The following is a 21,692-nucleotide window of genomic DNA, read 5'->3' as shown; positions in this document are numbered from 1 at the left end:
GTCTGTGAGTCTGCATCTCTGGGAACAGCCCATAGATCAGAGAGTCCTCATCACTTAGTTGCTCAGGATGAACTGTGACACAAGCCATAAGGCCTTAAGACATAGGAGCAGAATTAGGCCATTGGCTCATCAAATCTTTTCTACCATTCTGTAATCGCTGATATTCCTCTTTACACCCATTCTATCTAGGCCATTCAATATTTGATAAGTTTCAATGAGATCCTCCCTCATTCTTCTAAACTCCAGTGAGTAGAAACCCAGAGCCATCGAACACTCCTTGTACCCTTTTTTTCTTGTAAACCTCCTCTGGATCTTCTCCAATGCCTGTACATCTTTCTTAGATAAGGGCCTCAAACTGCACACCAAATTCCAAGTGTGGTCTGACCAAAGCCTTGGCATTACATCCTTGCTTTTACATTCTATTCCTTGCGACCGGCTCCACTAATGCTTCCACCAGGGTCCTTTCATTTCTCTCCATACCTTCCTCATTAACACACAGTCTGAAAAGAGGTGGCACTGGGATGTCCAGAAACCTAGTGTTTGTAACCAGTGGAGGACCCAGACTTCACACTTCAGCACTTATCCCATAGCTGTGATTCCATTAAACTCACTTGACCAAACTGACACCTACATATTATCAAAGGATTTATGGCGGATGTGAACTCATCTCTCTCAATCACTAGCCTCAGCTTCAGGATACCAGTCCAGTAGCTTTGATACTGCCAGAGGGAGAGATGGTGCAGTGGAGAGAACTGCATAATGTAAGAGTAAATTGGATAACTGTTGGGAGTTGAGTAGGTAACAAGCATGTAATGGAATGAGAGCAAGGAATGGACTTAATGGGGCAAATGGCCTAATTCTACTCCTATGTCTTATGGATTCATTTTGTCCTGTAACATCATAAAGGACTCCTCCCATCCTGCGCACGGACTGTTTGATCTGCTTCCGTCTGGTAGGCGCTTCAGATCCCTCCAGACTAAGACTAATAGGCACTGGAGAAGTTTTTTCCCTACTGCGGTCACTTTGCTGAACAGTTAACTGCCGGTTAACTGTCGGCTAACTGTTACTTGGATTGCACTACCTGTATGTATAATTTATATTTTCATTTATATCTATCATTATTATTGTTATGAGCAGAGAGACAACATCTGCTGGAAGTAAATTCCTTGTATGTGCATAGGTACTTGGCGATTAAAGTCTGATTCTGATTCTGATTCTGAAAATATGAGAACTTTGATGGCATATGGGTTAAATAAACTGTATTCTCAAAATAACTCCACAGTTACATTTATAGACAGATGTCATCTGAGGCCTGCAGTCAGGGTAGTAAGGCTGTACAGTGGATAAATTATTGAAGCTGGTAAAATGGTTTATTATTGTCACATAAACCGAGGGACAGTGAAAAACTTTGCTTTGTATGCCATCCATGTAGATCATTTCATTGCATTGATAATTGAAGTTGTATGAGGGAAAAACAACAGCAGAATGCAGAATAAAAGATATGTGAAGAGTCCTGAGATTTTGGCTGTCCCACTCCCTCCACAGATGCTGCCTGATCCACTGAGTCCCTCCAGCAGTCTGTTTTTGGCTCCTGATTCCAGACTCCACCGTGTCTGTGTCAGCGTTATGGGAATGCCTTCACCATGAATGCCTTAATCTGTATGAACAGTATGCAACTTGTTTTTCATTGTACTCAATACATGTGACAATAATAAACCAATTTAGGCAGTTTCTACAGTAGGTTACAGGGTCAGCACAACATTGTGAGCCGAAGGGCCTGTAATGTGCTGTAGATTTTTATGTTCTATGTTCTATGTTCAATTTACCAATGTTTGCGACAGAACATGAAAGCTCAATTAATTTTGCACAACTATAATCTATAGCTATAATCCCTCTGTATTAGTTTGTACCCCTGTTCTAGTAGTTCACATGCCACTGTTACAGTGCCAGTGATTAAGGTTCAGTTCTGCTACTGAACTGGTTTCCTCTGGGTGCTCCAGTTTCCTCCCACATTGCAAAGAGAACAGGTTAGTAGTTCACATTAGTATGGTCTTATTGAGCCAGAAGGGCCTGTTACCATGCTGTATTTCTAAATAAATAAATAAATAAATACGGAGAGTTTAAACCCAGATACACAAGAGAGCCTGATTGGGTTATGTATACATTCATCATGTAGTCACTGTCCAATATACTTATAGAACAGTTATTTCCCTGGAACCATTTACTTCTTGAAGTGACTGACACAACCCTAATCACTACAACTCAGAAACGCCATGACCACTCTGATCACTTTGCAATTGAAACTGACAGACAACTGACAAGGCTCCAGAGACTAAGACAACTAAGAGGTGGTTGTGGCAGGCAGGGGAACGATTTCTGGATTGCTTTGAGCCAGTGGCCTGGGCCGTGTTCAAGCACTCATCTGAGAATCTGAATGACTACACCAAGGTTGTAACAGACTTTATTAAACAGCTCTAGGTAAGTGTGTCCCCACAAAATGATTCAAGGTCTTCCCCAATCAGAAGCCCTGGATGAACCACAAGATCTGGAATTTGCTAAGGACTAGATCAGAGGCATTCAAGTCCAGAGATCAAGAATGCTACTGGAGGTATGATCTCCAGAAAGCCACCTCATGGGTGAAGTAGAGTTTCCGGACTAGACTGGAATCAATGAGGAATGCTCAACAGCTGTGACAGGGTTTGAATGCCATAACCTCCCACAAAGTTAAATTAAGCGACACAGGGAACAGCACAGCTTCACTTCCAGATGAGCTCAATGCCTTCTATGCTCGCTTTGACCATCAGAAAATGGAGGAACCATCACTCTCCCCACATCTCCTGATAATCCTTTGGTCTCAGTATCTGAAGATGACGTGCGGGCTGCCTTCAAGAGGGTGAATCCAAGGGAAGCATCCAGTTGGGATGGAATACCTGGCTGAGTACTTGTACTGACCAACTGGCTAGTGTATTCATGGATATCTTCAACTTCTTGCTTTGGTAGTGTGTGGTGCCCACCTGCTTCAAGCAGCTTTCAATTATACTGGTGCCCAAAAAGAGCTTGGCAATCTGCCCGAATGAATATCACTCAGTAGCATTACATCCATTGTGATGCAGTGTTTTGAGGGGCTGGTAATGAAACATTTTAGCTCCTGCTTGAGTGGCAACCTCGATCTGTTCCATTTTGCCTACCAGAGCAACAGGTGCACAGCAGAGGCCTTCTCACTGGCTCTTCACCCAACCCTGGAATATCAGGACAGGAAAAGTGCATACATCAGGATGCCCTTTATTTATTACAACTCAGCATTTAATACCATCATCCCCTCAAAACTAATCAGTAAACTTCAACACCCAGCCCTCAATTCCTCCTTGTGCAATTGGATGCTGGATTTCCTCACTTTCAGACCCCAGTCAGTCCAGATTGACAAAAACATCTCCTCCACAATCTCCATCAGCACAAGAGCACCACAGAGATGTGTTCTTAGCTCCCTGTTATACTTGCTTTACACCTATGACTGTGTGGCTAAGTACAGCTCCAACACCATATACAAGTTTGCTGATGACACCATCATTATAGGCCATATCAAAGGTGGTGATGAATCAGCAAACAGAAGGAAGGTTGAAAATTTGGCTGAGTGGTGCATTAAAACAACTTCTCATTCAGTGTCAGGAAGACTGAGGAACTGATTGTAGACTTCAGGAGAAGGAAACGAGAGGTCCATGAGCTAGTCCATCGGAGGATCAGAGGTGGAGAGGGTCAGTAACTTTAAATTCCTGGGTATCACTATCTCAGTGGACCTGTCCTGGACCCATCATATAAATGTAATTGCAAAGAAAGCACAATAGTGCTTCTACTTCCTTAGGAGTCTGTGGAGATTTGGCATGACATCAAAAACATTGACAAACTTCGATAGACTACAGTAGAAAGTGTATTGACCAGAAGCCTTATGGGCTGGCATGGGAACGTCAATGCCTTTGACAGAAAATCCTACAAAAGGCAATGGATTTGGACCAGTACGCCATGAGCAAAGCCCTCCCAACTACCGAGCACATCTATATGAAATATGAAAGTAGAACTTCTGCTTGCAGTGTTGGATGAGATCTTCGGCTGGAGGAAGCCCAATCTTGGTCTCCTGCTCCGGGAAGAGCAGCGGAGAATACCCAAAATGGCACTCAAACGGTGACATCCCATGCGCCAAATGGTGTAAGATGTTCTGGGGGACCTCAGTCCTGCCAAAGAGCTTCGGCCCGAAATGATGATTGGACTCCTTTCCATAGATGCTGCCTGGCCTGCTGAGTTCCTTCAGCATTTTGTGTGTGTTGCTCAGATTTCCAGCATCTGCAGATTCTCTCTTGTTTGTAAGTTGGGATTGGTGTCTGCTAACTTCACAGCCCTTCTAACACTGGACAACCTTAGCAGTTTTCCCGACAGCTGCAGCCTCGGGCATTCATCCTGCCGGTGACCTGTCTCTCTGCAGTAATAACAGCAGCCTTGATTCCAATGCCGGGACCTTTCATCAGCGGACAGTCTAATGTAACCGGTCTGCATGGGCTCGACAGAATCCCAAACAGTAGACAGGTTGGGCATGGTCCAAGATTGGGGGTGGGATGGTGTGGAACTGTGATGGGTTAAGGCCAGGTTCGGGCTAGCCTTCTTCAACTCCTTAATGTAGTCCCACTTACACTGAGCCAAATGACTATTGAGGCAGATGGACTGGTCGATCAGGGCCTTTAAGGACGTCCTCACCTTGGGAGAGCCAGCCGGAGAATTAGAGGTCCTGATTGACCAGTCCTTCTGCCTTGATAATCATTGCATAAATGCGACTACATCAAAAAGTTGAAGAGGGCTATCCTGAGCCCAGCCTCAGCACATCGCAGTTCCACCCACCCGATCCAAGATCATGGCCTGTCCTTCTCCTGATCAGGACTCAGTCAAGCCCATGCAGATTAGTTACACAAGTCTCTCTGCCGCGGACAGGTCCCAGCATTGGATTCAAGGCTGCTGCTGCGATGACTGCGGGAAGGCAGGCCGAATGCTCGAGGCTGCAGCTGTCGGGAGAACGACTGAGACCATCCTGTGACGGTAGCAGTCACTACTCCCACCCTATGGATTCTGGTGGAGATCTCCTGGGGTGAGAAGCAAAGGGAGCTGAAGGTTTTTGTGGACTCTGGGGCAGCTGGTAATTTCCTGAACTTGGGGACCACCCACTGGCTCAACGTAGTGCTGCGAGATTTCAGCCCATCCATGCCTGCAACCACCTTGAACAGCCGGTCCCGCAACAGATGAGGTTTGAGGATCCCATGGAGGACATTAGTTTCTACATCATTGACACACCACTCATACCTCTGATCCTCAGACACCCTTGCCTGCCCCGGCATTACCCTTCCATGAACTGGAAGGAAGGGAAAATCATTGCTTGGTCCAGTCATTGTAATAGGGTATGTTTACAGCATGGGGATCCGACCACAAGCCTCACCTGAGACTATTAACCAGCAAGGGGGAAAACTTCAGTGCAAGTTAACCTGAAGCTCCTGGAGACCTAGTCCTGCCCTCAAAGACTGACAAGTCAGTGCTGGCCAATGGGACTGTGTGAGTCCTGACCCTGCCTAGCTGGGGGCACGAGGGAATCTGTAGTTCAGGGAAAGACCTCTAAACGCAGACCCCTGGAGCCTGATCCCGGGGGTGCAAGGACCATCTGTACCATCTCGTTGCCATCACCTGAGGATGCGGACGAAGATTTCAATTCTGATTCAACTGCTGGTTCAACAATGGAGTCTAGTGAACCTCGGGAGGACCCTGAGGTCTGTCGAATCATCCTGCCAACTAAGAAGCTTCAGGAGTCATCCTTAAAGGAATATTCCAGGTGTTGCAAGTTCCTCAGAACATTCCTTCAAGGACGACTTCAGAAAGGGAAAGGCCTTGACTCTCACTGCATCAATCCTGCAACCGTTCTATTGACCTACTTGTCCTCCACGGGGTCGATTATATGCACTCTTGGACCTAGAGGGAAGTGCAATGGAAAAATATATAAAGGAGGCTCTTGCTATGGGTTTCATTTGGCCCTCCAAAGCACCAACCACTGCAAGCTTCTTCTTTGTACCGAATTGATTATAGAGGGTTGAACTGCAAAACGGTCAAAAGTTGTATACCTCCCACTCATGAACACTGCCTTCGAGATTCTCCAAGGGGTAAGAGTAGTCACGAAGCTAGACTTGCAGTGCGTACAATCTAGTCTGCATAAAGGTGGATGATGAGTGGAGTACTGCATTCAATACACCGATGGGGCACTACGAGCACTTGGCTTTGCCTTTCTGTCTGGTGGACACTTCAGCAGTTTTTCAGGCCTTTATACTCCCACAAGTACACCTTTGTCCACTTGGATGATATCCTAATCTTCCTAGAGTCCATAGAGAAGCACATTACTCATATCAGGGACATTTTAGACCAATGGATTTTATGCTAATCTGGAGAAGTCTGAAATTCATGTGACAACCATTTCATTTTTGGCGTTCATCATCTCCAATGGCAATCTAATGGTGGACTCTACCAAGATCCAGGCAGTCAGAGATTGTCCACAGGCACCCAGTGTCGAACAAGTCCAATGATTCCTGGTATTTGCTAACTTCTACTGGATGTAACTAACCATGGGCCCTTTTGTCTGGACTACCGAAGAGGAGGCTGCTTTTGCAAAGCTCAAACAATGGTTCACATCAGCTCTCATCTTGGTTTCACCTAATCCAGTTCTTCCCTTCATCACTGAGGTGGACGCCTCAGATGTTGGAGAGGGTGCAGGGTTGTCTCAACAGCCATCTTCAGAGAGTAACCTGCACTTGTGTGCATTTTTCTCCAGGCTTCTACCGCTGGCAAAGAGAATCTATGGCATTGGGAATCGGGTGCTACTTGCAGCTAAGTTGGCCTTGGAGGAATGGTGTTACAGGCTTGAGGGGGCCAAGAACCCTTTTATTGACTGGACAGACCACAAGAACCTGGCTTATATACAAGAGGCCAAGAGACTGAATTCCCGGCAGGGCATGTGGTTTCTTACTTTTAACTATTTTAATTTTGTCCTAACCTTTGACTGGGGTCAAAGAACCAGAAACGTGACACCTTGTTTTGTCAGTTCGATGAACCTGAAAGAGGTGAGCAGCCTCCCACTATTTTTGCCCCAGACCAAGGTGATAGCCCCAATTGGGGAATCGGCAAACTTGTTCACAAGTCTCAGGTGCAAGGGGTGGGTGTTTCTGAGAACGGTCCATCAGGGTGTCTGTTTGTCTCAGGTTCTGGCAGGCCACAGGGGACATTCACTGAGAATGACCGCTCATCCAGGAATTGCCAGAACCTTCAAATTCCCCAGAGAAGGTAGTGGTGGCCTGGAATGGTGAAGGATGTTTGACAATTCATGTAGGCATGCGAGGTGTGCGCTCAGAAGAAGGAGCCCCATACCCAACCTCAAGGGTTCCTCCACCCTCTACCAGTTCCAGTCGAACCATGGGCGCACATCTCTATGGACCTTGTCATGGGTCTTCAGCCATCCAAAGGGAAGATGGTCATCACGCTAATTGATGATCGTTTTTCGAAGGCCTGTAAACTCATTGGTTGGATGAGCTACCATCTGAGGTGGAGATGGCTGGGATCGTCTTGAATGAGGTCTTCAGGATCCATGGATTCTAGTTCTGCCTTCTAGATTTTGAATTCCTTTCCCTGTGAAACAAACTTTGTGCTTTTGCCCTGTCACTGTCCCTTATAATTTTATACACCTCCTAAAAATCTTCTATACTTCAGTAAACGAAGACTCAGCCTGCCCAACCTCTCCCTATAACCTAGGTCCTCAAATCCTAATAATATTCCCCTAAATCTTCTTTGCACTTTTTCCAGGTTAATAACATCCTTTCTACAACAGTGTGACGAAAATTCTAAGCAATCCACCAAGCGCAGACTCAGCAGCAACAATGGAGTTCTGCCTGTAGTCCAGAGCTAGTAATGACAGTAGAATAGAGGGCTATGGGTAACCTTGGTTAATTTCTAAAGTAAGTTCATGTTCGGCACAGCATTGTGGGCCCGAGGGGCTGAATTGTGTTGTAGGTTTTCTATGTTTCTATAAATACCTTTCTTCAGCAGACAGTAGTAAACAAGATGAATTTTAACAGTGATCCATTTGGTTCATGCTTAGATGTATTCAATTAATAATTATTTATTATTATCAACTAATTAATTGATTTTATTAACATAAGCGGCTCTATAACTGAGAGAAGCACGACTTGAAATTTCCATTGCTAACAATGACGTTGCCAGAGGTTGCTGCAACCTTTTTAAGGTTGTTGTTGCTATAACCCAGGAGGTTCTGTATAACAATTACCTGGGACCTGAAAGAAAGACTAAAAGCCAATGCTTAACTGATGTATGTGATGGATTGAGAGGTAAAAAAAAATCTATACTATGGAACTGCGCAAGCTGCTTTCATCAGTCAAAGTGAAGGGGAACTTGAACAGCAAACACAATGTCGGCTGCACAACACATCAGTGAAACTTGTTCTCCCAGTGCCTTGACAGGCATGGGTTGAGGCCCAGGAAATAAGCCCAAGGTTTGAAAACTAATTTCTATTCAGCATCTAAGTGATCGGTAAGCCAGAGAGTAGCAAGCAGCGTGGGAGATCTTTATCAAGCCACCTAAACATTAATCATCCTCTGGCAGGTAATAGGAACGTGGCTATACTTGCGTTGCGGCCAAGTGTATGGTGTGGGTGGGGGGGGGGGGGGTACGGTGACCAGGACATACTTCACCACAGAGAGACTTCAGGGGCTAATTTCAGAACAGAGGTGGTGCCCAGTTGTGCATTTTAAACATTCTCACAGCCAACAAAAGCCATGCTTTTGAAAGGAAAATATCGAAAGAACTGTGCAGCAAGGCACACAGTGAGGCTCTTAATCATAACCCAGTTAACTGTATTAGCAGTGTAAGTATGGCAGGTAAGACTTTGCCTTGTATTAACTGAAGATGTGACGTGCACAGCAAGAGAATCAGATAAGAGTTAATTTCTCTCCTTAACATACAATATAGAACAGTACAGCACAATAAGGCCCTTCAGTCCACAATGTTGTGCCAACCCTTTCACCTGCTCTAAGATCAATCTTACTCTTTCCTCCATATTACTCTGCATTTTTATATCATCCATGAGCCTACCTGAGTCTCTTAAATGCCCCTAATGTATCTGCCTCTACCACCACCCCTGGCAATGCATACTATGCAACCACCTCTGACAGATCCCCTCATACTTTCCTCCAATCATCTTAAAATAATACCCTCTCATATTAGCCATTTCTGCCCTGGGAAATGAAGCCTCTGGTTGGCACTCTATCCATGCATCTTACATCTTGCACAACCTCTCTCAAACCCTCACACCTCCTTTGCTCCAAAGAGAAAAGCCCTTGTTGTAATGTGAGTATTATTAAAAGTAAGTTAACACTAATCGGGAAGATGTTGGTAGCAAGAGGTGGGATCCGGGGTTGGCGGGGTCTTTACTTCCGCTCTTTTTACTCCCAGTATGCATTGTATATAGTTCCTCCACCCATGCCGCACGAGGTACCTGGAAGCCTCTGTATTGTAAATATCATTTGCTGTCCCAGATAGAAGTGTTCTTTTGGCAAGTGGTCTTTTTGTAAAGTAGAAGTTACCACATATTTTTGGTGACGCGGTAAACTGGTTTTGTGGACGGGTCAGAGTGTTTCGATCAGGAGCTGTGAGCGGGCGAGGAGCCTTGTGTTCGGATGGCTACATTCAGAACGGTCGGTGTGTTCGGCGAGCAAATCGAGGAATGGCCGGAGTACGAGGAAAGGTTGGGCCACTTTTTCTGTGCTAATGGAATTACTGAGGAGGCTAAGAAGTGCTCTATTCTCCTGAGTGTGTGTGGGGCACGGATGTACAAGCTGATACAGAACTTAGCTACGCTGTGGAAACCGGGAGAAATTCCATACGATGAACTGGTCAAACTCGTGGGGAACCACCACAATCCAAAGCCTTCAGTTATAGTTCAACGGTTCAAGTTTCACAGCCATGTCCGGAAGCCAGGTCAGTCTGTGGGCGATTTTGTGGCCGAGCTTCGGCAGCTGGCGGAGCATTGCAGTTTCGGAGCCGTGTTGGATGACATGCTCCGTGATAGATTAGTATGCGGCATTAATAATGCTGCCATACAACGCCGCTTGTTGGGGGAAACCCCACCGTTGACTTTCAAGAAAGCCCTAGACGTTGCTCGTGGCATGGAGTTGGCTGCTAATAATGCCAAGGATATACAGAAAGGATATGGGGGGGTCGCAGTCAATGGCAGTGCTCCAAGTCAGCAGGGAGACTGGTAAACAGGCAAAGCGGGTGAAATGTTTTCGGTGTAGAGGAACACACTATGCAAATGTTTGTAAATTCTAAGATACTGTCTGCCATGTTTGTAGCAAGAAGGGACATTTCATTAAAAAGTGCAGGGGCATAAAGGGTAAGGTTAAGCCTGGGCAGGGGAAAGCTCAACAGACTCAGGCAGCCACACACCACCTAGGAGAAGCAGACGGAGAGGCAGCGTGTGCCTACAACATGTTTGGGGTGGAAACGGATGAGGGACCACCTGACCCATATTATGCCACAGTCACTGTCAAGGGAAAGGACATTAAGTTTGAGATTGATTCAGGGGCTACTGCATCAGTCATTAGTGAAGAGACCTACAGGAGGACATGGGGATCCAACCTGCCTCCCATCAGACCATCTAATCTCTAACTCAGGACCTATACGGGGCAGCCCATACCTCATTTAGGGGTGATATATGTGGATATTTTGGCCGGGGGCCAGAGGGCTGAAGCCAGGCTGGTGATAGCTAAGGGCAGTGGGCCCAGTCTTTTGGGCCGCAATTGGCTTTGCAAAATCCAGCTCAACTGGCATGAAATTAAGTATGCACGCACAACGGAGGACATTCTGCAGCGGTATAGTGACGTTTTCAGGGACGAGCTGGGCACACTGAAGGACGTGACTATGTTGACCCTGAGGCCACACCACGTTTTTTTAAGCCCAGGTCGGTGCCCTTTGCCATGAAAGGCAAAGTCGAGGAGGAGCTGGAACATTTACAGGGGCTGGGCATCATTGAGCCCGTCCAGTTTTCAAGGTGGGCAGCTCCTATTGTTCCAGTTTTGAAGGCGGATAAAACGGTGAGGATATGTGGGGACTACAAGCTTACGGTGAATCAGGTCTCTAAGCTGGAGGAGTACCCATTGCCACGGGTGGATGACCTGTTTGCGACCCTGTCAGGGGGTAAACTGTTTACAAAGCTGGACATGAGCCACGCCTACCAACAGCTGCTGCTCGACGAGGATTCAAAGGAGTACATCACAATCAATACGCACAAGGGATTATTCAAATACAATCGCCTGGTGTTTGGAGTGGCGTCTAGCCCCACCATTTTCCAAAGAACAATGGACTCTTTGCTGCAGGGGATTCCGCACGTAGCAGTGTATCTTGATGATATTTTGATCATGGCAGCCAAGGAGGGGGAGCATCTGGCTAATTTAGAACAGGTGCTGAAGAGACTCTCAGATGCAGGGCTGCGGTTGAAACACGGAAAATGTGTGTTCCTGGCTCCGAGTGTGACCTACCTGGGACACAAGGTTACAGCTGAGGGGCTTTGCCCAGTGGAGGAGAAAGTGAGAGCTATTAAGGCGGCCCCAAGCCCCTAGAGCGTCACTGAACTCAGATCATTTTTGGGCATTGTGAATTATTATGGCAAGTTTCTTCTGGACCTCTCAAAGGTTTTGGCCCCACTGTATAAGCTGCTTCACAATGACACTAAGTGGTGGTGGGGTGAAGAGCAGGAGGAAGCTTTCAAGAAAGTGAAGGAACTCCTCCACTCAGTGAAGCTGCTCGTTCACTATGACCCAGACAAGGAGATCACCCTTTCATGCGACGCTTCGCCCTATGGCATATATGTCAAATTCAAGGCCCGCGGGCCAAATCCGGCCCACGGTGGAATTATCTTTGGCCCGCGAGATAATATCTAATTACTATTAAAGCTGGCCCCAGTAATCGAAGCGCCTATGGCGTATGATATGGCTAATGCTGAGTTTATTCAGGTACCAGGTTTTCAGGGTTTTTAGTGTTTATTCGGCAGTCTTCTTCATAAGAAACGGAATTTGTAAAGTGAAACACTTTGTAGTTATAGCAGAGACTGAGACACATGAGAGCAGGCTGAAAAAACAGAGGCAACGAATGCTGCGTTTGCACGCGTCCGACTGATCCGGCCTGCATGAAGTTGCATTTTGCTCAATCCGGCCCGTGACCTAAAATCAGTTTGACACCCCTGCCCTATGGAGACGGGGCAGTTCTCTCACACGTAATGGAGGACCGTTCAGAGAAGCCTATTGGTTTTGCTTCACGTACCCTGATGGCTGCTGAGAAGGGATATTCACAGCTAGACAAAGAAGGTCTGGCCATTGTTTTTGCAGTCAAATGTTTTCATCAGTACCTCTATGGATGTGCATTCACAATTTATACGGACAATAAACCACTGATGAGCCTTTTTAGGGAGACCAGATGCATCCCACCGCTAGCCTCAGCCAGGATACAGCGTTGGGCTCTCACATTGTCAGCCTACCAGTATACTATCGTGTACAGAGCGGGTGGGGATAATGCAAATGCTGAGTCGACTCCCTTTACCTGAGACGCCTGTTACTACATATATGCCTCCAGAGACTGTGTTTTCATTGCAGAGGCTGTCCACGACACCTGTAAAGGCGACCCAGATCAAGCAATGGACAGAGAGGGACTCAGTCCTGTCTCAAATCAAGACTTTTCTTTTACAAGGTTGGCCCAGAGTTGTGGAAGGAGAGGAACTGAGGCCTTATGCCAAACGCAAGACCAAACTGAGTCTGCAGGATGGTTGCATTTTCTGGGGGGCAAGGGTCACTGTGCCTCCCCCTGGCCATTCACAGATTGTGGAGGAAATTCATGAGACTCACCCAGGGGTGTCTCGAATGAAAAGCTTTGCAAGATCCTATGTCTGGTGGCCAAGAATGGAGCAGGATCTGGAGAACAAGGTAAAATCATGCACGCAATGTCAGACCAATCAGAACATGCCACCACCAGCTCCTTTGCACCCATGGGAGTGGCTTTCTACCCCTGGTCTAGGCTACATTTGGACTTTGCTGGCCCCTTTATGGGACAGATGTTTCTTATAATGGTAGATGCGCACTCCAAATGGATCGAAGCTCACATCATGAGCAACATCACAGCCCCCTCAACCATAGACGAACTCGGGCAAGTGTTTGCAGTCCACGGGTTGCCTGACACTCTGGTCACTGATAATGGCCCGACGTTCACCAGCGAGCTGTTTGGTGAGTTCATGCGACAGAATGGCATTCGTCACAGTCGGACGGCCCCTTTCCACCCAGCCTCAAATGGTTTGGCTGAGTGGGCTGTTCAGACAGTGAAGGAAGGCCTGAAGCGGATGACAGGGGACTCTCTTAGTAGCCGGCTGTGGTAAACTATGTATACCTGTCTGGACACACCCCTCTGCTGACTGCTCCTGTGCTCCTCCCACAGACCCCTGTATAAAGGCTCCTCCCTCAGTCTCCGGGATGTTGTGCTCCCTTTTGCTGCTAATAAGAGCCTATTGTTCACTTCCCGTCTCCGAGAGTTATTGATGGTGCATCAATTTTATTAGCAGCAATTTTAAAACATAGAGAGCATTTTACGACCCGACAGATTGGATCTCGACCCTCAATCCCAGGAAGCTGGAGACGCTTTCGAACTCTGGCTAGCATGCTCCGTATCGTACCTGGAGGAGATTCATGTGACCGACTCTGCCACGATGCGCAGGGTTCTCCTCTCCAGAGTCAGTGCAAGGGTTACTCCATGATCAGGGACCAAATGGACTACCAGGGTGCGATGGATGCCCTCAAAATGCAATACCGGTGGCCGGTGAACACCGTCTACGCAAGACAACGCTTAGCGACACGGCGGCAGTGGGCCGGAGAGTCGAGCGATGAGTTTGTCTGGGCCCTACAGACACTCGTGCAGGCCTGCAACTGCAGGGGACTGACGGCGGAACAGCATGCAGAGCTGCTAGTAAGAGACGCCTTCGTTACGGGGATCAGGGCAGTGTACGTGCGCCAGCGGCTGCTGGAACACGCCGATCTTACCTTACATTTTGGCGATCGAGCTGGCCGACACGCTGGAGGCCTCTCTGCATGATGCTGACGCTGTCCAGGCGTGCGATCTCCCGCTGGCCCCATGGACGCTGCAGACCCCGCAACCCGCTGGCGAATCGACCACGGCTGCTGCCAGTCGCGAGTCCGTGAAGTCACCGCAACCCACCGGCGAGTTGACCATGGCTGCTGCCAGTCACAAGTCTGCGCAGTGCTACTTCTGCGGACTTGAAAAGCACCCCCGAAAATGCTGCACAGCCTGAGAAGCTATCTGCACCAGCTGTGGCAAGAAGGGCTACTTCGTCAAGGCCTGTAAGTCCAAACCAAGAGCGGGGTCGAGCAGCGCCGCGTGTGAGGCATGGGGGTGGCCATCTTGGTCGCCGCCATCTTGCCTGCCCGCCGCGTGCGAGGCATGGGGGCGGCCATCTTTGTTGGGGCCACCTCGCCCCGCCTCTGACCCACGGGTGCTTACCGGGCACCAAGACACCGATTCAACTCTGGCCTCCATGACCCTCGACCAAAGCGCTCCACACCAGTTTGCAAGGTCAATGATGGATATCCTGGTGGAGGGGCACAGGATGAGCTGCCTGTTTGACACGGGCAGCACTGAGAGTTTTATTCACCCGGACATGAAGGCAAAAGTGGAGAGAAAGCAGGAAAAGCAGAAGGAGGGACATGATCAACATGCGCGAGACAGACAGTTAGAACCGGATGACAATGTCATGGGAGAAACAATCAGCAATGGCTACCTGGGGTTATTCCTGAGCAGAGTGGTCCAGTCTCCTATGTTGTTAAGCTGACTGATGGGCGTGTTTTCTGCAGACATCAGGACCATGTGCACCTGCGTCATGATTCCGGCTCAGAGGTAGACAGTTCCATGGAGTTTCCAATGGTGAGTCAGACTACTGGGGAGGCATGTCCACCAGTGACTTTGCTAGAGGGAGACACACTGGCAGAGGGGGCAGAGTCCCCTGAAGAGGATGGACATTCTCACGCGGACACACAGTCCCCTCTCGTGTCCCCAGCACTAGATCCACCCAAAACATCCACACCAGCGGTGCCTGCTGGGTACCAGGGGTAGTGCGTAGATCACAGCACCCTCGCAAACCTCCTGACAGACTGAATCTTTGATTGGATAGTTTCTCTTGTTGTTAGATTGAATGTTGAATTTGCCATGTTTTTTTTTTACGTGTTTTTGTATTGGTAACCTGTTGCTAATGATACCACTGTTTTTATTTCCCAGTTCTTCTATATTTGGGGAACGTTGGATTTTAAAGAGGGAGAAGTGTTGTGTAATGAAGTAATGTGAGTATTATTAAAAGTAAGTTAATACTAATTGGGAAGATGTTGGTAGCAAGAGGCGGGATCCGGGGTTGGCGGGGTCTTTACTTCCGCTCTTTTTACTCCCGGTATGCATTGTATATAGTTCCTCCACCCATGCCGCACGAGGTACCTGGAAGCCTCTGGATTGTAAATATCATTTGCTGTCCCAGATAAAGATGCTCTTTTGGCCATCAAGTTGTCGAGTGGTCTTTTTGTAAAGTAGAAGTTACCACAGCCCTAGCTTGCTCAACCTTTCCTCATATGATGTCTTCTCTAATCCAGGCAGCATCCTGGTAAATCTCCTCTGCACCCTCTCTAATCCAGGCAGCATCCTGGTCAATCTCCTCTGCACCCTCTCTAATCCAGGCAGCATCCTGGTAAATCTCCTCTGCACCCTCTCTAATCCAGGCAGCATCCTAGTCAATCTCCTCTGCACACTCTCTAATCCAGGCAGCATCCTGGTAAATCTCCTCTGCACACTCTCTAATCCAGGCAGCATCCTGGTAAATCTCCTCTGCACCCTCTCTAATCCAGGCAGCATCCTGGTCAATCTCCTCTGCACCCTCTCTAATCCAGGCAGCATCCTGGTAAATCTCCTCTGCACCCTCTCTAATCCAGGCAGCATCCTAGTCAATCTCCTCTGCACACTCTCTAATCCAGGCAGCATCCTGGTAAATCTCCTCTGCACCCTCTCTAATCCAGGCAGCATCCTGGTAAATCTCCTCTGCACCCTCTCTAATCCAGGCAGCATCCTGGTAAATCTCCTCTGCACCCTCTCTAATCCAGGCAGCATCCTAGTCAATCTCCTCTGCACACTCTCTAATCCAGGCAGCATCCTGGTAAATCTCCTCTGCACCCTCTCTAATCCAGGCAGCATCCTGGTAAATCTCCTCTGCACACTCTCTAATCCAGGCAGCATCCTGGTAAATCTCCTCTGCACCCTCTCTAATCCAGGCAGCATCCTGGTAAATCTCCTCTGCACCCTCTCTAATCCAGGCAGCATCCTGGTAAATCTCCTCTGCACCCTCTCTAAAGCTTGCACAGTCTTACTACAATGAGTAAACCAGAACTGAACACAGTATTCCTCGTGGGGTCTAACCACGGTTTTATAGAGCTGCAACGTTACCTCACGGCTTTTGAACTCAACCCCCTGACTAACGAAGGCCAACAAAAATGAAGTCCTTCCTCAACATACGCTGGAAATGCCTGGAATTATCTGCTTATTGTTGAACTTTTCTCCTTCAGCTGAGATAGCAAGTTGTGAGTTCGAGTCCCACTCATACAGACTTCAGTTCAAAACTTTTGAGTTGAAGTAGGGACCTGAAGGCGCTGCTGCTGTAAGTGAGGAGGGGGAGGCAGCCCTGGTGTCCTGGTTTCTTCCAGTAAATACTGTAATCAAAAATAGCTTTAGGACACAGCCAAGTGAAAACCAGTTGCTGCATTTGACTACAGTGAACACAGGTTACAAACACAGACATCCCGTACAGCGGAAGAATGGATTTGGTGGCTGCAGTCATCTTCTGCTGGCTTTGTCGGGGATATGTCCACATACCTTGATGGCAGGAAAGTAAGAAGCTGCAGAGGGTAGTGGACTCAGCCCAGTACAGCACAATAACTTTCTTCCCTACCATTGGTGATATCTACAGGAGGTGCTGCCTCAAGAAGGCAACATCCATCATCTCCACCAGGATTATGCCATCTCCTCACAGTAACCATCTAGCAGGAGGTACAGAAGGCTGAAGTCCCTCAGCACCAGGTTCAGGAACAGCTTCTTCCTTTAAATATTCAGCATAAGGAGGCACAAACTTAATCACTACAGTTTAGCATAATTATGACCACTTTGCACTAAAATGGACAAATTTTTAAACATGTGATTTTGTAGATGCTGAAAATCCAGAGTAACACATACAAAATGCTGGAGGACCTCAGCAGGTCAGGTAGCCTCTACTGAAATGAATAAGCAATTGACATTTTGGGCCGAGACCCTACTTCAGGACTGGAAAGGAAGGGGAAAGGTACCAGAATAAGAAGATAGTGGGAGGAGAAGGAGTACAAGCTAGAGGTGATAGGTGAAGCCAGGTGCGTGGCTGAGGAAGGATGAAGTAAGAAGCTGGGAGGTGATAGATGGAAAAGGTAAAGGACTGGAGAAGAAGGAATCTGACCGGAGAGGAAAGTAGACCATGGGAGAAATGGAAAGAAAGATGTAAGGAGGTGGGGCAGAATGGGAAATTGAAGAAAAGGGAAGGGAGAGGGGGAGAAATTACTGGAATGTGGATAATTCGATGTTCATACCATCAGTTTGGAGGCTACCCTGAAGGAATATATGTTGTTGCTCCTCCAACCTGAGTGTGGCTTCAACGAGGCCATGGACTGACATGTCAGAAGGGGAATGGGGATAGGAATTAAAATGGCTGGCCACCGGGAAATCCTGCTTTTTGCGAATGGAGTGAAGATTCTCAGCAAAGTGGTCAACCAATCTACATCTGGTCTCACCAATATAGAGGAGGCCGCATCAGGAGCACCGGATACAGTATATGACCCAAATATTCGCAAGTGAAATGCTGCCTCACCTGGAAGGACTGTTTGGAGGACAGAATGGAGGTGAGGGAGGAGGTGAATGGGCAGGTGTACCACTTCTCCTGCTCATAGGGAGTGCCAGGAAAGAGATAAGTGGGAAATGATGAATGGACAGGTATGGAAAGGAATCACAGAGGGAACAATTTCTGTGGAAAGCAGAGAGGGTAGAGGTAAAGATGTGTTTTGTAGTAGGGTTCCATTGATGTTGGCAAAAGTTGCTAAGAAGTTGTGGATAAATTTTGAGTTTAATAGTTCTGCTCTGCGTTGTAAAAGTTGTGCATATTTTCCGCTTGCTTGATGTTTTTCTTGTGAATGCTGCTTATAGAATGCTATGTGGCTGAGATGTTTTTCATTGTATTTGTGCATGTGACAATAAACTCAACTTTGACTTTGAGTTCTCTGTTCTTCTGCTTGAGCTGCAACAATCAGAATCAGTTTATTATCACTGACTTATGTCATCATATTTGTTGTTTTGCAGCAGCTGTACAGTGCAATGCATAAAATACTATAAATTACAATAGGATGCATAGTTCCTATTTATTTCTATAAAATTAAATACATAATTCAACAGAAAGGGAAAACAGCAAGGTAGTGTTCACATCCATTCATTGTCTGATGGCATATGGGAAAAAACTGTTTTTAAAATGTTGAGTGTGTGTCTTCAGGCCCTTGAACCTCCTCTCTGATGGTGCTAATGAAAGGAGAACACGTCTCGTGTGCTAGAACACCCAAAGGGACAGGTTGGCCCAAGCAGTGGGAGCACTGAGCACACTGACTTGCTCACTCAGTGAGTCAGTGAGACCAAACAGTGGCCACTCTTCCTGTTCCTGCTCACTCTCCTGTCATCGCTGTTTCTGCCATCTGCCCCCACCCACTGTTTCTCTTTATTTCTGACTTACACACAGTCTGGATTACAAATAGTGAACACAGGATACAAAACAACCCACAGAGAGTGCTAGAGGGACTCAGCAGTTCAGGCAGTGTCTGTAGAAACGAATAAAAGCTGGTGGGGGGGGGGGGGAGAAAGGGTGTGAAAGTGCTTCAAGGTAGTGCATTTCACTGATGATGTTTTGTAGTAACTAAACCTAATCTTTGTCTTCATTTTAATCTCTTAATCTTAACCATTCAATTCTCCAGCTCCTGGTAAACTTCTCTCACTCTGACTCTTTTCTCTCTGCTCCTGATCTACTTAGTTCCACCTACCCTCACCCCAGGCTTCCCTACACCTTATTTCTTTCCCCTCCACTTATTCCATCTGCCCATCACCCACATGCTCCTCCCACTGGTTCCCTCCCCCATTCCCATCTGCCCTCTCCACCTCCATTATTTGGTTCCATGCTCCACTTTTCTCTCCTATGAGATTCAATTATCTTTAGCCCTGTGTTACTTCCTCCTATCATCTCCCAACCTTAGTCACTATTTTGGGTCTCGACCCAAAATGTCAACCATCCACTTTCTTTCCATAGATGCTGCCTGACCTACTGAGCTCCACCTGCACCTTGTCCGTAGTTATTAATCAAGTTGACCATTAAGCAATTCCATTGTTAAAAAGAGCCATCGATTTGCACAAAGCTCTTTAAGATGAGAGTCTGCCACCTTCTTCTTGTTTATTCCTATTTATAACTTCTGTTCCACACTAACATGCTTGAATGAACTCTCCTTTGAAATGGCTTAAAATCTAATCAATTGCAAAGTAGAGGACAACATCAACTCTTCTTAAAAATGCCAAGTATGATATTAAGCATCTCTGTGTTGTGCTCCAGTCTTAAATTGAGTCTATTAGAACCAAATTTCAAAATGAAGTGCAGTGCCATATTTCGTACTGAGCGCTGTTGACTGATAGTGAACTTCTGGATGTGAATCAGGTCAAGATCTACAATTGTTTTGCAGGAAGAGTTTGGTAGTAAATGAGTGAGTACTTATTCTAAAGGTTCATGGTGATAGGAATGTAGTTAATCACTTAGAGACCAGAGAAGTGGTGTAACATATGCATCTTGTAGATTTCACTCTCTCCAGCTACAGTACCTGTCTCTGCATTTATCATACATTTCATGTACTTAGAAAAAGTATGATTTCTTCCTCTTTTTGAAATTGCGATAATATATTCCTTATTTTGTATTTATAGATCTAGGCTCACTTTGAATTTCACAAAGGAATGAGTTGGACAAGCAATGTCAGGGGTGTGTAAAAATAGCTACCTTTTCATCAGGACTGCAAATGAGATTTGAAATGCAGAATTCTGAGGCAGTTTCTCTGAATTGAGGAGTGACTAATCAGCAAAGGACAGTGCATAAGAAGAGCAACCTTTCAGTCAGGCCGGCCTTCAAGGTTTAAAAAACAGAGCTTTGCTGCAATTTTCTTTGAGTGGACGAGCAATGTTAGGAGTGCGTAAAAAGAACTACATTTTCATCAATATTGTGATTGAGATTTTAAAGGCAGAGTTTTGTGACAGTTTTTCTGAGTTGAGCAGTGACCAATCAGAAAGAGGGGTTCATTAGAAAGGACCAATAAAAATAATGCAATTGCAAGCAGAGCAGCTATTCTTTTGGAGTGTGCCAGTGTTTAGAGTAGCTTTGGCGCAGCAGGCTTGGCTTGGCTTGGCTTGGCTTGGCTTGGCTTGGCTTGGGTGAGGTAAAATCTCTTGTAAGTTACTTTCTCTCTGTTCTTATTTGTTCATTCCTTGTCTGTTAGAGCATAGTAGTTGAGTGAAGATGGCTCCAGGCAGGGTCAGTGTTTTGTACTCTGTGTGGGATGTGGGAAGTCTGGGGGCCTCAAGTGCCCCAGATAAACACATCTGCACCAGGTGCACTGAGTTGCAGATCCTAAGGGAATGTATTAAGAAACTGGAGCTGCAGCTAGATAACCTTCTGCTCATATAACAGAATGCAAAGGTGATAGACAGAAGCTACATGAAGGTAGTCACTCCTAGGTTGCAGAAGACAGGTAACTGACAGGGTGACTGTCAGTAGAAAGAAGGGGAATTCACAACTAATGTAGAATACACCTGTGGCCATTCCCCTCAATAATAAGTATTCAACTTTAGAAACCATTGATGGGAGCAACCTATTGGGGGAGCAACAGCGACTGGGTCTCTAGTACTAGATCTGGTGCTCTGGCTCAGAAGAGCAGAGAGATGAAGAGGACTGTAGTGTTGAAAGGAAATTCTTCAGTCAGAGGAACAGAGATGAGGTTCTGTGGGTGTGATAGAGACATCTGGATGGTATGATGCCTCTCTGGTGCCAGGGTTAAGGATGTCTCAGATCAGACCAATTTCATTCTCAAGGACGAGGGTGAGCAGCCAGATGACTTGGTGCATAACTGTACCAATGATAAATAAATACATAAATAATACTGAGAACCAGAGTTGTAGAGCCCATCAAAATCCAGTATTAAGGTCAGTGTAGATATGCATGTTGGTTCAGGAGTCTGAATATCTGTTGTGTGCCTGGAGACCTGGGATCTTCACGATCTTCAGGCACAGAGCTCGAAAAAAGTGAAGTAATGGACTTTTAACATCATAAACCAGCAAGTTGTTTGTTATGAAAACACAAAATGCTGGCAGAACTCAGCAGGCCAGACAGCATCTATGGGAGGAGGTAGTGACGACGTTTTGGGCCGAAACTC

The sequence above is a fragment of the Hemitrygon akajei genome, chromosome 14 (assembly GCF_048418815.1).
Source record: "Hemitrygon akajei chromosome 14, sHemAka1.3, whole genome shotgun sequence".
In the NCBI taxonomy this organism is placed as follows: domain Eukaryota; kingdom Metazoa; phylum Chordata; class Chondrichthyes; order Myliobatiformes; family Dasyatidae; genus Hemitrygon; species Hemitrygon akajei.
Note: the sequence above shows the minus strand (reverse complement) of the source record.